The sequence below is a fragment of the Wyeomyia smithii genome, chromosome 3, assembly GCF_029784165.1.
Source record: "Wyeomyia smithii strain HCP4-BCI-WySm-NY-G18 chromosome 3, ASM2978416v1, whole genome shotgun sequence".
Classification (NCBI taxonomy): Eukaryota; Metazoa; Arthropoda; class Insecta; order Diptera; family Culicidae; genus Wyeomyia; species Wyeomyia smithii.
Window position 1 is genome coordinate 260,533,325 of NC_073696.1, and position 17,561 is coordinate 260,550,885.

General features: G+C 32.8%; 1 protein-coding gene across 3 annotated transcripts in view; it reads right to left on the minus strand.

Moving 5' to 3' along the window:
- Nucleotides 1–17,561, minus strand: part of LOC129731910 (uncharacterized) — a 527,400-nt gene that overhangs the window by 326,057 nt on the left and 183,782 nt on the right. For all 3 annotated transcript variants that reach the window (XM_055692286.1, XM_055692282.1, XM_055692283.1), the window contains exon 3: nucleotides 8,601–8,670. The gene's annotated coding sequence lies outside the window, so the exon portion shown is untranslated. The remainder of the gene's footprint in view (nucleotides 1–8,600; nucleotides 8,671–17,561) is intronic.

Genomic DNA, 17,561 nt, shown 5'->3' on the forward strand with positions numbered 1-17,561 from the left:
TGGAGTCGAATTTTGGCTCCTGTGCATCGACTCGATCATTTTGGGATGTTTTTCGGAAAACCTGGTTGAAATATCTGTTCAATTTGTATGGGCGAACAGGGAGGAGTGTCGAACCACCATAGAAATTTGTATTTGCTTTATATAAAAGCCCTTCCATCCAGAAGAGGGAGGGGTGTCGAACCACCATGAAAATTTTCCTTACTCTCAAAAACCTCAAAATGTGGTTCCATTTTTTTCATTATTTCGTTTGATAAAAACTGCTGATAGAGCCTGCTTTTGTTCAAACCAATCAGTTTACTAGTGCATGGCCATTAGGGTGGGGAAAAGTGATCGATTTTCCAGAACCAAGTTTTTTTGGTTACTTTTGGGGTCCCAAGCAACCCTAAACATACCTGAAGTCGAGTCGATTGGTTTTGTCTCCACTTGGCGCATTGCATTTCAAATTTGTGTGAGAGCCACATGAATTGGGAAAACCTACTTTTTGCCTTTACCTTTCTAGAGAACCCAATAATGATCTAATAATGCATCACATTATGTAAAAGTATAGTATTTTAGATGCCTAACAACTTTGCAGAAGACACTGAAGAGCTAGAATGTCCATAGCAAGAGCTATAGCTGTTCCAAGTTGAGTATGTCGATTTAAATGCAGAAATTCTTGTTTTCTGCCAACATTACCAATGTACCGGCGTCAGTAGGATTCCCATTAGAAGTAACCTGTCGTAACCAGTTTATACACTCAGCTGGACCAAGCAAACAAATTTAGGTCAATATTCTAGGCGTGTTTCAGAGGTTGCTTCTGATGGAAATCTGACTGACGCCGGTACACTGGCAGTGTTGGCAGAAAAAATGATTTGGAATATAAATTTCGACATACTCAACTTTGAACAGCTCTAGTATTTTTTTGGCATACCCTAGCTCTTTAGTGTCTTCGGCCAAGTTGTTAGGCATCAAAAAACCTACCATTTGAAGTCATGAAACCTATGGTTTGAGCCATTTTGAGCTCTTAAGAATGGAAAAATGCAAAAAAGTTGGGTTTTCCCTACAAATCTCCATATAAATTCAAAATGCCATGGCCATTTAGACAGTTCTAACTAAGTAGCAGCGCTGCAGCGGCACCGGGCAGCAGCAGCGGTTATACTAATAGCGTCAGTGGTAGGTGCAGCGGCACTACTTCTTCTAGTAAAAACATTATCTTTGTACTATAGTGTTCAGGCCTGAAGGATTCCATAGAAAACGAATTAAAATCCAGATTTTTTCAACATGTCATTTCCAATTTTGTTGAAATTTTTCACAGTTGTTCATTTTTGATAGAGTTTTTCTATGAAACATACGACTGCTGTTTCAAAAGGGCCTCCAAAAATTTTACTGATGAATAAAATATTCTATAGCAAAAAAGCGGGTTGTTGGATTGAAATTATGTGGTCCCCGTGGTTCTGTGGTTAGCGATGTTGGTCGACTAGCTCTTCCACACGGTTGTGATATCGGGTTCAATTCCCGATCAGGTCAAGGATCTTTTCAAAGCTGGAAATTTTCACGGCTCAGCACTGGGGTACGGTGTATCGTTGTACTTATCCTACAACATGCCAAATGTGCCGAAAACAATATCGATAACAAATTCTCTCAGGTAATCTAGTTCATCGAGACCGCATGAGCCCCCCAGGCTAGCGTGCGACATTGTTTTTTGATTGAAATTGTGTCTTAGGCAAAGTTATATATAATTGAGTTGTGGTTCTTAAAATACTACACAGCCCTAGAGGCTGTATGAAATGGTGACGTAGGACTAAATATATATCGTCAGTTGAATTCAATACTGGCACAACTCAAAATTTTGCAGTTTTGAGTTATTGATGGCAAACGATGCCCAATACTATAAAGTTTCATCTCACAAAGACCCGTTTCAAAATTCATAATATTTCTAGAAATATAAGTAGATGTGCCTTTATTGCACAAAGCTAAAATGTCCCTAAAAGGACGAAAAAATGAGGTTCCAACTCTTATCACTTACTTATTACATGCACATGATAGACCCGAACAAGTTCAATTAAAATAGGAAATCTTAAAATTGGAATTTTTCACGAAAATGAACAAAGAAATTTTCGGCGCAAATTTTCAAACGCGTTTTTCTTGAAACTATGAATTTTGAGTTGTGCCAGTATTGAATTCAACTGACGATATTATATGCTGCGCTAAACTGTTCATTGGCAACACTACCGTTTATTTTTAATAGTGGTTATTTTAAAACTAACGATGCATGAATACATGAAAATTTGACACTAGTAGTAGTTGCGAAAATTCTTATAACTCTTATCTTCAAGCATCTATAGTTCTGAAAAGAACCGATTCCATAATATTCAGTTGGAAATTCGTGCTACAGAACGCTGATAATCGCACCATGAATATTTTGCTTGACCGCGCATAATAAAGTTTGCTCTCTGCTGTGCCCTCCAGTAGCTGTCTGTGCCAGCAAAATATTCTGCAGCGTACGATGGTTACTGATGCTGCCGTATGCAAAAAAAAAGGTGTAACATGTTCCGCAGTGCCTGAAAGTTGACTCGTATGCAGCTCTCGTTTCACAATGTCGCGTACCTCTAGCAGCTATACTTCACTCGCTATTGTGTAACCAACTAAACTGAAGCTAAATTTTCTACACGCAGTCTTTTGTATCGAGTTCAGAGTAGATTTTTGCAATTAGAGCGTGGCTACGTAGCTTGGAGAAAGAGGAACAAACCAAAACACCTTCGATGCTACTGAGTGATTTTCATAAGCATCAAAAGGAAGTGTTTACTTTCCTGATGCGAAATTCTCTCTGGTTCTTAGATTAACTAATTTTCGTTTCTAATATTTGACTGATAACAGTGTTCGAGTGGGCACAAACATACAATTAAACCGGAAAATCACTCAATTTAGCGGTGAAAATTCTTGAAATGAGGGTTATGTCTTGTGATAAACTGTTCATAGGCAACACTACCATTTATCTTTGGTGCGCCCTGGTCGTTATTGTAAAAATGATTATTGAGCAATATATGAACATTTCACACTAGTAGTAGCTGTGAAAATTCTCATAACTCTTATCTTCAAGTATTTATAGTTCTTAAAAGAACCGATTCCATAATCTTCAGCTCGAAATGTGTGCTACAGAATGCTAATGATCGCACCACCACCGGTTGCATTGAATATTTGTTGGCCGCGCATGAAATTTGCTTTTCGCTGTTCTCTTCAAAATATCATGCAGTGTACGATGGTGCCTGTTGCTGCCATATGCAAAATAAAACCAACCCAATTCCATAATCTTCACGTCTGCTACAGAACGCTGATGATTGCACCAACGGTAGCTTTGAATATTTTTATTAATGGCCCATATAATAAAATTTGCTCTCCGCTGTGCCCTCCAGTAGCTGTGCCAGCAAAATATCCTGCAGCGTACGATGGTAACTGTTGCTGCCGTATGAAAAATAAAGGTAACATGCTCCGCACTGCCTAGAAGTTGACTCGTATGCAGCTCTCGTTCCTCAATGTCGCGTACCTCTAACAGCTATACTTCACTCGCTGTTGTGTGACAAGCTAGACCGAAGCTGAATTTTCTACACGCAGTCTTTCGTATCGAGTTCAAAGTAGATTTTTGCCATTAGGGCGTGGCCACACAGCTTAGAGAAAAACAAACAAACCAAAACACTTTGTTGAGTCAAAATATGTAGGCAGTGGAATTTATTTCGTCCATTTTATTGTTTTATGTGCTCGGGAAGCAAGCCAACAAGGAGGGAAATGTATGGGTAAGCTTGACCTTGGAACTTTTCACCTTTTTCCACCATTAAGCAGTGAAGCAACAGTGTTGAACATTATATCAAACAATTGTTACACATTTTATCTATCCACCGACATATAAATGACTAAGATGCATTAAGTCGTTCGCTCGCTATAATCGTTTGAAATCTGACGCAACATTTGCCAGTTTCATTTTTAATTTCAAAAAGTGTAATCTAGTATAGAAAACAAAGACGTAGTCCTACGTCAAAATTTTTTTTCCAGTTTAAACAGCGTATTTTTTTTTTTGAGATTATCATCAATAGACACGCGACGCAGGAGATTATCTCTAAACTTGATGTCCCGGGCTTTGTACTGAATATAAACTTGTTGCAGGATAACTTATTTTTTATTTTTTATCCTTATTCTTTTTCTTACAATACATAGACGTTAGATGTCTGAAAAATACTGATAGATGTTTTTTGAATAAATTTTACCAAGAAATTCAGGAAAAATATTATATTTGACCAAAAGTTGCCAGATTGGTTAAAGATCATTCCATACGAACGCCACTTAAACACGACCATTACAGATTTTGCACAAAGTTGGGGGAGTTATTCACCAAGTGTCACTTATGAAAAATTCCGTGTCGATTTGAAAACCTCTTGCTCTGTGGGACTCCCCTCTCAGTTGAAGACAACGCATTTTTTTTTATCTAAACCACGTCTTTCTATTGCCTACAATTTATAGACGTAAGACGTCCGAAAAGTTCTGAAACGGGGTTCTTGAAGAAAACAAACCAATTAATTAAAAAAAAAATGGTTTTGACAGGAAGTATTGCCAGATAGATTATTTTTGTATTTAAAAACTATATTTGCATATTTAGACATATGTAGCCATTTTTTATTTTAAATTTGATAATTTCATCGTATTTCTCGGAATATGGGTCAATTTCGAGATATAACATTTTTACGAAAATAGTTGTAAATATGATAATTATTTTTTTGTAATTTATAAAAGTTAAATGCTCGAGAAATACTGATAGGTGAATTTTGAAGAAAATAAACCACGGAATCCACAAAAAATATTATTTTAGACAGGAAGTGTTGCCAGATAGATTCCTTTTTTTAAATTTGAATTTTTCAGTAAATTCGACTAATTTTATTGTGAATTTGATAGTTCCATCGTTTTTTCGGAAAATTTTACGAGAGAAACACTTAACACCCCGTGGTAATATGACCCAATTTCGAAATATAACATTTTCACGAAAAATTCATTACGAAATTCTAAACTTTTTTTATAAAAACCTTGTATCTCGAGGTTGACTCATAAAACGACTTTTAAGGACTTTGAAAGATTTTCAGTTCAAAAAAAAAAATATATGATGTTATAAATTGGAATTTTTTTTTCAAAAAAATCATATTTTTTTCAAGTTTTTATTTACTGTTTGTACCAGAATCAATGGTAAACTAGTAGTTTTTTTAGACAAGATCAGAACTTTAAAAATTGGACTTTTAAAGATTTTCAGTTTATAATTCATATAACTTTTTCTCAAATAGGATTTAATTCTTCATACAGTGTATATTTTTCCTAGAAGTTATGAGTGTTTTTTACGTAAAATTTTTCGAGAAATACGATAAGATTATCAAATTTAAAATTAAAACAGTGACATTTGTCGAAAAATGCACATTTTGTTTTTAAACACAAAAATAATCCATCAGACAACGCTTGCGGTCAACAGTAATATTTTTTCTGGATTCCTTGTTGTTTTCTCCAAGAACCACCTTTCAGTATTTTTCGGATGTTTTACGTCTATAAATTGTGGGAAATAGAAAAACGTGGTTTTGATGGAAAAACGCGTTATCTTGCAACGAAGAGTGGGGGGTATTCCAACTGGGATTTCTTCAAAGTGAAACTAGATGTCAAATTGCGCCAAATCAGAGCAACGTCTATAATGTTCATGTCCAAGTTTGTGCTTTTGCGTGGTCTTTCGTATGGATTAACCCTTATACATGTAATTAAAAAATAAACTTACATTTTCGGCAAACGCGACCATCTTTTTCTTAAATTTGACAGTTCCATCGTGTTCCTTGAGGTAGTAACATACAAAAGTATTTTTACTTTTCTGGTTAGTAGGGAATCCAAAAATGTCTTTTTTGCAGGCAAAACTGCAAAATTATTTCAATGAAACATTTAAAAGACACCAAACTTAACTTGCTGTTTCGTATGTTTTTTATTTCATTTCCATAGTTTGTCATTCTGTTACGACGAGAGAATTTGAATAATTATGTTTTCAATTTGATGTAACTGTAGAATAAAACAATATACAGTCATACCTCGATATAAAGCAACCTCGATTTTACGTAACTTTTTTAGATGTATTTAAATTAAAAATAAATAATGAAGCGACTGTTTTTGGGATATAAATTGCTTCAAAAATATGTTTTAGTAAGTTTTGAAACCAATGCAAAAAATGTCCTAGATGGGCATAGGAAGGTTTAAAAATACTAATAGGTGATGGGAAATAGGATTCAACACATACTTCAGTAACAATTCACAGTCTTGCATCAATTACCATTGTTACCATTTTCTTTAAATGGGTATAAGAAAGGTTTAAAAATACTGATAAGTGATAGGAAATTGGTTTTCGCGCATCTTTGAGTAACCTCTTGCATCAAATGAAAAAAAAATTTTTTTTTCTGAAAATATTACTAAATGAGCATAAGAAAGGTTTAAAAATACTGATAGGTTATGGAAAATAGTTTGCTTTGAATAACCTATAACATTCTTGCATAAATTAAAAAAAAAAAATGTTTCGATATAACGTAACTCGATTTAACGAAACGAAAATAAAAATGAACCGACTAAAGTGTAATTAAGAGAGGAAAATAAGAAAGAAAAGAAAGAGAGTTGTAACCATAATTTTTAATCGGAAAATTTAATTGTTGCAAAAAATTTGAGAGAGAGAGAAATGGTTACACTACATCAACAATAGAAAAAATATACAAATCGAATTCGATTGTCCGGATTTTAATTTTTGGTGCTCGTTTTGTTATTTTTTTTCCGAAATTTAACTTTTACCATCCCAGCATGTTTGTGACATGTTCGAATTAAAGTGAAATAAACAATATCTAGTTTTTTAGCTTCTCAAGATTTTACTCCTTTTTGCCTTAGAAATCAATTTTGTATTACGCAACTGCATCATACAAGGGAGATAAAAAAAGTATTTGTTTTATGTTCGTTAATCGCAAATATGAATATTTTTTCTGTGATTCGATTATCCGAAAAACTCGATTATTCGGAATGAAAAATTTCTTGATATTCCGGATAATCGAGTTCGACCTGTATTTGGATTCCTTGATAGGCAGAAAAATCCTTAAAAATTATTTGTAGGGTTGATCATTGTTTCTTACGTGAAATTTCCGCGATGAAAATATCAAATACAAAATGCATTTGTCTAAAAATGTAAATTCAATTTTAAAAGTTTTCTGGCAACACTTCAGATCAAAAAATATATTTTTACTGTATTCCTTAGTTTTCTTTGAAAATCATTTATCAGTACTTATCGGACATATTATTGCTGAGAATTGTAAGAAAAAGAAATAGAAGAGGTGCTTTTGCTCAAACCAATCATTTTCCTGAAGTATGGCCACTAGGACGGTCCTGACTTAGTAGCAGCAGTTCAGTATACATCACGATTTTTATGTGTATGATACATATTATAATTGCGATCTCTGTCAAAGTATTCATTGTATTCTTGCTCTATGCAGTTCGAACATTTTCTACGCGAAGTCAGAGAATTGTTATCCAAAATGAGGTTGAACTTTTGTGTGTAGATAGAACTGCACAATAATACACAACAAGTCATTCTAGGCCTTAGATAGAACACAGCATTTGCTTAGCAATCATTTCATATTTGGTGGTACAATGTCTTTGTTAACTGGTTAAGCGAACGAATGATGTTGTTTACCAACAAAAAATTGATTTGTTGTGATTATGATGGAATATGGGGCCACCCACATTCCACGTGAACAGGTTTGAAATATTTAGGACCACACGCAGGCGTGTTCCCAATACTTCTGTAAAAAAAAGCTCTCTTATGATTAAACCAATCAAGTGCTTAAGATAAAACTGGACACTTGCAGACGTGTTCCAGATTTCCTGAGTTTTTCACTCGAACCAAAACTCAAAATGCAACTATTTAAATTAACAATAATCTAGAAACTAGCTCAACAAATGGCAAATCAAGAAGTCAGATCCACTGTTTCACTTCCAGACATGTTCCGGATAGCCTTGAGGAAATTATCAGTTTTAAATTTGAACTAACCCCATGCTACTTTTTAAATCTGAATAAAAAAGCTTTTCTTCTCCACACTTATGAAAATAGAACTCGAATCAAGAACTGACAGCCAAAATAACATGTTTTGGACACTGTTATAGATGTGACTAAAATAACTCAGGATGTAGGGTCGCCACGGTAAAAAAAAAACTAATTTTTATCTATTTTAACAGATAAAGCAAGAAAGAACACTTGTTGGTTTTGGATATAGATTAGATGGCAGTTTAAAAATTCGGAGGATCAATACAATATATTTCTAAATGTGAAGATTGAAAATAATTAAATAAATCAAAGCCATAACATATCACGAGTATGTACAACCCTTTCTGATTAAAGCAGTGATTTTATCATGTCAAACGAAATTTATTTGCGGCAGTACGGAGTTCACCGGGTCAGAAAGTTTAACTTAAAAATTAGTAAAACAATAAACCCTTACATACATCCCTCTGTTAAGAAAATCTTCCACTATCAGACATTGTTGTCTCTTAAGCAATTAAAATGCAGCTTTTGCGTATCTTACCTTTTTTGCTATGATGACTATAACCATAAATTGACTAACTTGAATTTCGTCTATAGTCTCCTTCAGTTATCTGCAAAAAAAAATAATAAAAAAAATCTCTTTATTCAACTGATTGTAAATATTGCTATTTGCCATTTTTATTTGAATTCGCATCTCTCAAAGTAAGAGTTTCTTTTATTCTACACCAAGCATGACAGCAGATAAAATAGGGTTTCCAATGCAGTATACGGCTTCAAAGTAGCCAATAATTGGCAATTACCGATAAATAAAGTTTTGAATAAAATATGAGGAACGGTGTTACCCAATAAATACCCAATTTCGAAGACTTACATGTGTTCTCAATCTAAAGCCTCTAGGGGATAAACAGCTAATTTATGGTGTACCCAGAGTGTAGTGTAGTTATTCTCCAGTTATTGCCTGGTCTGCACAACCGATGCCTATCGCTACGAGGATAACATCCAAGGCTTTGCATCGACATAAATTTGATGCGATGTTATGTGATTGCTAGTCATTATTCGTTGGACTACGGTTTTTACTTCATAGCCTGTATGTTTATAGCCACAGCCACGGTACTAGCTACGTACGCAAACAGATTAGAAGCAAGGATGCAAAGATCGTGCTGCTTTTTTGCTTCTGGAAAAAACGCTGTCTCTGACGGTCGATGGTGCCGAGAACTGTTCACCAAGTTTGATGGTGCACAACATATTTCACTGTGCAGACCAATGAAAGCAAACATAAAGTGCAAAACGAAGAGAAAGGGGTTTTCTATTATATCCACCTAATAGGGCATGAACTAACGTCATCAGAACAAACGATTCGTTATTATTTAATGCTAGTTTTGCTTAATGTCAATTTCTTCCGCTCGACTAAAAATCATGTCCTGCAGGAAAATCATAAAACTGCAGCCTTAGCACCGCTCTAGCATTCACTAGCAACAACACCGGCGACGACGATGACGACGTCGACGGAGACGGTTTTAGGATGGGTGCAAGAAAAATCCCATCACTGGCAGGATATTGACAATAAAGGAAATAATCGTGCAGAAATAAGAACCGGGATGGCGGCAGTGAGCTGCGAAAAAAAAATTTATATCTATGCATCCAAGGCCATAAACAAATCAGCAATCCCACGAGCGAACAGGCTGGCGTCGATGTAGCCCAGGGCACATAAATGTTAAGAACCTTGACTAAACGGGGAAAAAATCGGTGTCCAGCTAGCGCGGTTGATGGTTTCATAAAATATCATTCGTTTCGTTGTTTCATAGCCAGGACTAGCCACATTCAACGAAACAGGTTTGGCGACGTTCGCCACCAGTTTTTAGCTTCGTTACACAATTTAGGTGATATTTTTATTAAACCTGAGCAGAGTGCCTCTAAAGATCAATAATAGCAGTTTGAGACAAATTACCACGGAATAATGCCACCTAAGTGCCGTCATGAAAATAACGCGAATCGTTACAAAAACCTGACATTTCCTGTCAAATGGCTAAGCTGCGGAATGACCTTCTTCGGCGGGGGGAAATCCAATTATGGCAATAATTCAGCGGTTGTTCCCGTTCTTACGAACTCCCAGCGGAGGTGGTGACGTGAAACCGCCGCCAAAGTCGTTTAGGTTTCCATACCAAACCAAAGAGACCGCGATAGTACAGCAGTAATTATCTAACTTCTTCCGCGAATCTGAAACCGGCAGCATTGTGAGAAGATGTTGGGGTGAATTCATTATCGAGATGGTGGGAGGATTGTCTATCGGCCGGCAATGAGGAGGGCGTTTTTCTTCGCAGCTTAACGGCGTCAAGAAGTGGTATATTATACGATATACATTATCGTTTCATTGGGGCGAAGCGTTTTTTGTTTCACCTAACGAATTAATTTCGAAGTTAGGACGCGATTTAGCTTTATGTTATTGCACTTTTTTGCCGTAATTTTCGTTGATTTCATACTACCTTACAAGTTTCACTTCTCTATGGGTAATAATTCAATGGTTTGTAAAATGAAATTATAAACAACGATTTTTCCCCGCAGCCGCTTAATATGCTCTGCCATAAAATAGAGCTGCTGCCGAATTGGAGCGAAAAACAACCAGCTGCGAGTAATTTTTGGCAGAAATTAGATGTTTGCGTCTCGTTTTTTGCTCTGCAGAAAGTGAACCTCGAATTAACAGAAGCAACATCATATCACTCATCTTTAATATTCTACTATAAAAAACTGCCAAGCCATTTTTTTGGTTAAAGTCGTTTTGTCGAAAAGCGTTTGGAAAAAATTGTCGCTTTGTTTTACATGACTTTGAAGAAAGTTTCATTAAACAAAATCACTGGCAGAAGTAAAACGCATCTATTTTGAAATTGGGGTTCTTCTATTTTTGTTCACACTGGTTAACAACCTCGTTAAAAATAATCAAAATGATAGACCTGAACAAATGAATACAATAAAGTCCGACAATCATTTTTTAATCTTTGCTTCAGATCAGTACAGGAACATGCTAAACGACTGCCTGGGTCTAGCAACAGGGAAGCCACCCACTAAACCGGGACCAAGAGAATGCTAATTCTGCATAAACAGCCGTCTCATTTGCATACAAACAAACACACATACACACATTTCTAGTCACATTCCAGAACCACTATATCACTGAGTTGCACGGTAGAACCGGTCCCGAGTCCATGCAGAAGCCAAGCCCCCAAAGATAACAATCGCTTTTTCTTGTTGCCTCTTTTTTACGCCACTGCATAAAGTAGTTATCTTCATTTCCCTCGATTTGTTTTTCCGTCACGCCACCGGACCCGGGCTTCCAAGTTCTGCTCCCGGCCGTCGTCGGAGCGTCGAAGGAAACCGTTCATCATGCTAATTGTGTAAATTTGCAATTTACCAATAATTGCATGGAAGTACTCGCAAACAAACGGTGCCTAAACCCGCCGGCGGCGGGCGGGTTCTGCGTCCCCACATTTTCACAAAGTCTGTCGGCAGGCCGACGGCGGCGGCCGACTGCCGGGTTGACGAATGTGCAGTTAGCGGTGGCCAGCCCATGCATCACATCGTTTGACGTTGATTGTACGTACTGGCTTCGTGGGTTTTCTGTAACTCACTTTTGTACTCCTACATATTTGCATGCGTGGAGAGCAGAGTCGTCCATTTATTCAGAAAAGTTTCGTGCCACACTTACATTTTCGAAAGTGATCAAACAAAAACCAAAGGCGAGCAAGTGGCAAGTGGTGAAGAGTGATCGGATAGACAAGCAAGTGGTTCTTGAATGAGAAACCTATCGAATAAGTTTAAATTTGAGCTGAAAATGCTACATTGTATCACCCTAATTGCATCCCTGGAAAGACAAAGTGAGTAAAAAACCACAAGAGCGGAGCCAAGTAAAGTGTTTTCCCACCCATTTGAAGCTATTGTGTTTAACTAGTCTTGCTGCGGTAATCTTTCCGGTCGCCACTCCGACAAGGGCGAGGCGAAGGGTCGATCCGCTTCCACGTGGGATTCCAGGGACTAGGAAAGCTCTTCAAAGCCGTACACAGGGACAAAAATAAGCGTGAATCCAGCGACAGAAGAGTTATTGCTATTATCGCACTACGAATATGCAGCGTTTATATCAAGTCGCACTGCTTATTTTGTTGTCTATTTCTGACGCGGTTTCTCCTTGCCATCTTGTGCTGCTGCTGCTGCTTGTGATTGCAATCGCATATTTGCTCGCAGCCGGTGGAACGCAGTGATGCAGTTTATTGTGCACTATTCTACTGTAGGTGACTGCTGCATTTTGAATGAGATGAATAATGCAAATCGTGGTTTGCTTGGCAGAAGAACCGAGGGCAGGAGTTCTTACGAAAATTGTGCCATTTTGGTCAGGAGAAGCTGCAAAACTGATTCATACGAAGAACATTACGAATGAATTGTAGATTGGTTTGCCTCTAGCTTAGCTTCTCATTAGATGAACATGATTTTCTGAAAGTCTATTAATTCAACAGACTCACTGAAATACTTTCTCAACAAAAAATCTGAAATAGGAAATTTTTAATTCAAAATCATCGCTCAAAAATCGTAATCTAAACAAAAAAAAAAAACAGAAAACCGAATATCGGAAAAATAGAACAGACGAAAGAAGAACATAAAAAATAAGAACAGAAGAACAGAAAAACAGAAGAACAGAAGAACATAAGAACATAACAACATAATCACATAAGAACATAAGAGCATAAGAACATAAGAACATAAGAACATAAGAACATAAAAACATAACAACATAATCACATAAGAACATAAGAGCATAAGAACATAAGAACATAAGAACATAAGAACATAAGAACATAAGAACATAAGAACATAAGAACATAAGAACATAAGAACATAAGAACATAAGAACATAAGAACATAAGAACATAAGAACATAAGAACATAAGAACATAAGAACATAAGAACATAAGAACATAAGAACATAAGAACATAAGAACATAAGAACATAAGAACATAAGAACATAAGAACATAAGAACATAAGAACACAAGAACATAAGAACATAAGAACATAAGAACATAAGAACATAAGAACATAAGAACATAAGAACATAAGAACATAAGAACATAAGAACATAAGAACATAAGAACATAAGAACATAAGAACATAAGAACATAAGAACATAAGAACATAAGAACATAAGAACATAAGAACATAAGAACATAAGAACATAAGAACATAAGAACATAAGAACATAAGAACATAAGAACATAAGAACATAAGAACATAAGAACATAACAACATAAGAACATAAGAACATAAGAACATAAGAACATAAGAACATAAGAACATAAGAACATAAGAACATAAGAACATAAGAACATAAGAACATAAGAACATAAGAACATAAGAACATAAGAACATAAGAACATAAGAACATAAGAACATAAGAACATAAGAACATAAGAACATAAGAACATAAGAACATAAGAACATAAGAACATAAGAACATAAGAACATAAGAACATAAGAACATAAGAACATAAGAACATAAGAACATAAGAACATAAGAACATAAGAACATAAGAACATAAGAACATAAGAACATAAGAACATAAGAACATAAGAACATAAGAACATAAGAACATAAGAACATAGAAAACATAAGAACATAAGAACATAAGAACATAAGAACATAAGAACATAAGAACATAAGAACATAAGAACATAAGAATATAAGAACATGAGAACATAAGAACATAAGAACATAAGAACATAAGAACATAAGAACATAAGAACATAAGAACATAAGAACATAAGAACATAAGAACATAAGAACATAAGAACATAAGAACATAAGAACATAAGAACATAAGAACATAAGAACATAAGAACATAAGAACATAAGAACCTTAGAACATTAGAACATAAGAACATAATAACATAAGAACATAAAAACATAAGAACATAATACAAAACACAAAATACAAAATACAAAATACAAAATACAAAATACAAAATACAAAATACAAAATACAAAATACAAAATACAAAATACAAAATACAAAATACAAAATACAAAATACAAAATACAAAATACAAAATACAAAATACAAAATACAAAATACAAAATACAAAATACAAAATACAAAATACAAAATACAAAATACAAAATACAAAATACAAAATACAAAATACAAAATACAAAATACAAAATACAAAATACAAAATACAAAATACAAAATACAAAATACAAAATACAAAATACAAAATACAAAATACAAAATACAAAATACAAAATACAAAATACAAAATACAAAATACAAAATACAAAATACAAAATACAAAATACAAAATACAAAATACAAAATACAAAATACAAAATACAAAATACAAAATACAAAATACAAAATACAAAATACAAAATACAAAATACAAAATACAAAATACAAAATGCAAAATACAAAATACAAAATACAAAATACAAAATACAAAATACAAAATACAAAATACAAAATACAAAATACAAAATACAAAATACAAAATACAAAATACAAAATACAAAATACAAAATACAAAATACAAAATACAAAATACAAAATACAAAATACAAAATACAAAATACAAAATACAAAATACAAAATACAAAATACAAAATACAAAATACAAAATACAAAATACAAAATACAAAATACAAAATACAAAATGCAAAATACAAAATACAAAATACAAAATACAAAATACAAAATACAAAATACAAAATACAAAATACAAAATACAAAATACAAAATACAAAATACAAAATACAAAATTCAAAATACAAAATACAAAATACAAAATACAAAATACAAAATACAAAATACAAAATACAAAATACAAAATACAAAATACAAAATACAAAATACAAAATACAAAATACAAAATACAAAATACAAAATACAAAATACAAAATACAAAATACAAAATACAAAATACAAAATACAAAATACAAAATACAAAATACAAAATACAAAATACAAAATACAAAATACAAAATACAAAATACAAAATACAAAATACAAAATACAAAATACAAAATACAAAATACAAAATACAAAATACAAAATACAAAATACAAAATACAAAATACAAAATACAAAATACAAAATGCAAAATACAAAATACAAAATACAAAATACAAAATACAAAATACAAAATACAAAATACAAAATACAAAATACAAAATACAAAATACAAAATACAAAATACAAAATACAAAATACAAAATACAAAATACAAAATACAAAATACAAAATACAAAATACAAAATACAAAATACAAAATACAAAATAAAAAATACAAAATACAAAATACAAAATACAAAATACAAAATACAAAATACAAAATACAAAATACAAAAAAACAATAAACAGAAATTCAAATATATAGCAAACAAAAATAGAAAAGAGAAAGTCAGAAAAACAAAAAAATAGATTAACAAAATAACAGAGGAAGAGGTAAACAGCGATTTATAACTAAGGAAAACCGAAAATTAGAAAAAAAGAATAACAAAAATATATAGAAAAACTGGAAAACAGAAGAACAACAAATAGAAGATCAAACCAGAAAGACAAGAAACACACAAAAAAAGAGAAACAAAAATAACAGAAAGTCAGAAGAAAGAATCATAGAAGAACAAAAAGACAAAATGTGGGAAAAATAGAAAACCTTAAGACAAAATTAAATTTAAACAGGAAAACAAAAGTATAAAAAACAACCAAAAGAACAGGAAAATGAAAAGACACAAAAATAAAAAGAGAAAGAAAAACCAAAAAGAGGGAAAAATAGAAAAATAGAAAAATGAAAATTAGAAAAGGAGACAAACAAAAAACGAAATTCAAAAAAAAAGCATAAGAGCAAAGCAGAAAAACCGAAAACAAAAAACAGAAAAACCGGAAACAATGAAATCGGACAAACAGAAAAACAGAAAAAAGAGCATGAGAAAAGAGAAAACAGGAGAGGCGACATCCATAAATTACGTAACGCAAAAAACCCAATTTTTTTACCCGCACCTCCCATATGTAACGATACGTAACGCCAACATCTACCCCCCATATATATTACGTAACGCTGTAGAAGAATTTGCTTAATAAAACTGTTCGTTTTTAAAGAATCTCTTCAAAGATTTTTCGTTACGTAACGCTGATCTTACCTCTTCTCCTCCCCTATGTAACAAATCGTAACGCTCAAGGATACTCCCCGTTCCCCCTATAAGCGTTACATAATTCATGGACGCCGCCAAATGTGAAAACAAAAAAAAAATAAAAAGCGGTTAAACAGAAAAACTAAAAATAAGGATTAACAAAATAACAGACAAAAGAAAACCAGAAAATTGAACAAAAAATAGGAAAACCGGACATTAGAAAAATAAAATAACAAAAAAAAATATGGAAAGACAGAAGAACAAAAAGAAGAACAGCAAACCAGAAAGACAAGAAACATACAAGAGAAAAAAAACAACAAATAAAAAACAAGCAAACATAAAGTCAGGAGAAAGAAGCACAAAAAATAGAAAAACAATAAGTCAAAATGGGGGAAAAGTAGAAAACCTGAACGACAAAACAAAATTCAAACAGGAAAACAAAGTAATAAAATAACAAAAAAAAAACAGGAAAATAGAAAGACAAAGCAAGAGAAAAAAAGACAGAATTACAAAAAAAAGGAAAAATAGAAAAAAAAAGATTCAGAAAAATAGAATGTGAGCAAGAAGAGAAAAGCAGAAAACCCGAAAAACAGAAAACAGTTAAACCAGAAAACTTGAACTCGGACGAACAGAAAAACATAACATAGAGCATAAGAGAAGTTTTCTCTTTGGAAATGTGAAAATTTAAAAAAAGAAAACAGAAAAAAAAAGATTAACAAAATAACAGAAAAAAGAAAAACGGAGAATAATCAAAATATAGCAGCAAATATTAAAAAAAAGATAGAAAAAAAAATAAAAAAATTGACAATAACTGAAAACAGGAAAACAAAAAAAACTGCTAACCAGAAAGACAAGAAACACACAAAAAAAGAAAAACAAATATAAAAACAAGAAAACAGAAAGTCAGAAGAAAAAAGCACAAAAAATAGGAGAACAAAAAGACAAAATGGGGGAAAAACAAAAAACCTGAAGACAAAACAAATTTTAAACAGGAAAACAAAAGAAAAAAAACAACAACAAAAAAACAGGAAAATAGAAAGACATATAAGAGAAAAAAATAAAAAACAGAAAAGCCAAAAAAAGGAGCAATAGAAAACTGAAAAATAGAAAAGGAGACTAACAGAAAAAAAAGAAATTCAGAAAAATAAAAAATAAGCAAAAGAGAAGAGCAAAAAAAAAACGAAAAACATAAAACACAAAAACCAGAAAACATGAACTCGGACAAACAGAAAAACAGAAAAAAGAGCATAAGAAAGGAGTAAACAGAAAATGTGAAAACAAAAAAAAAGAAAACAGCAAAAAGCGGATAAACAGAAAATTTAAACAAAGATTT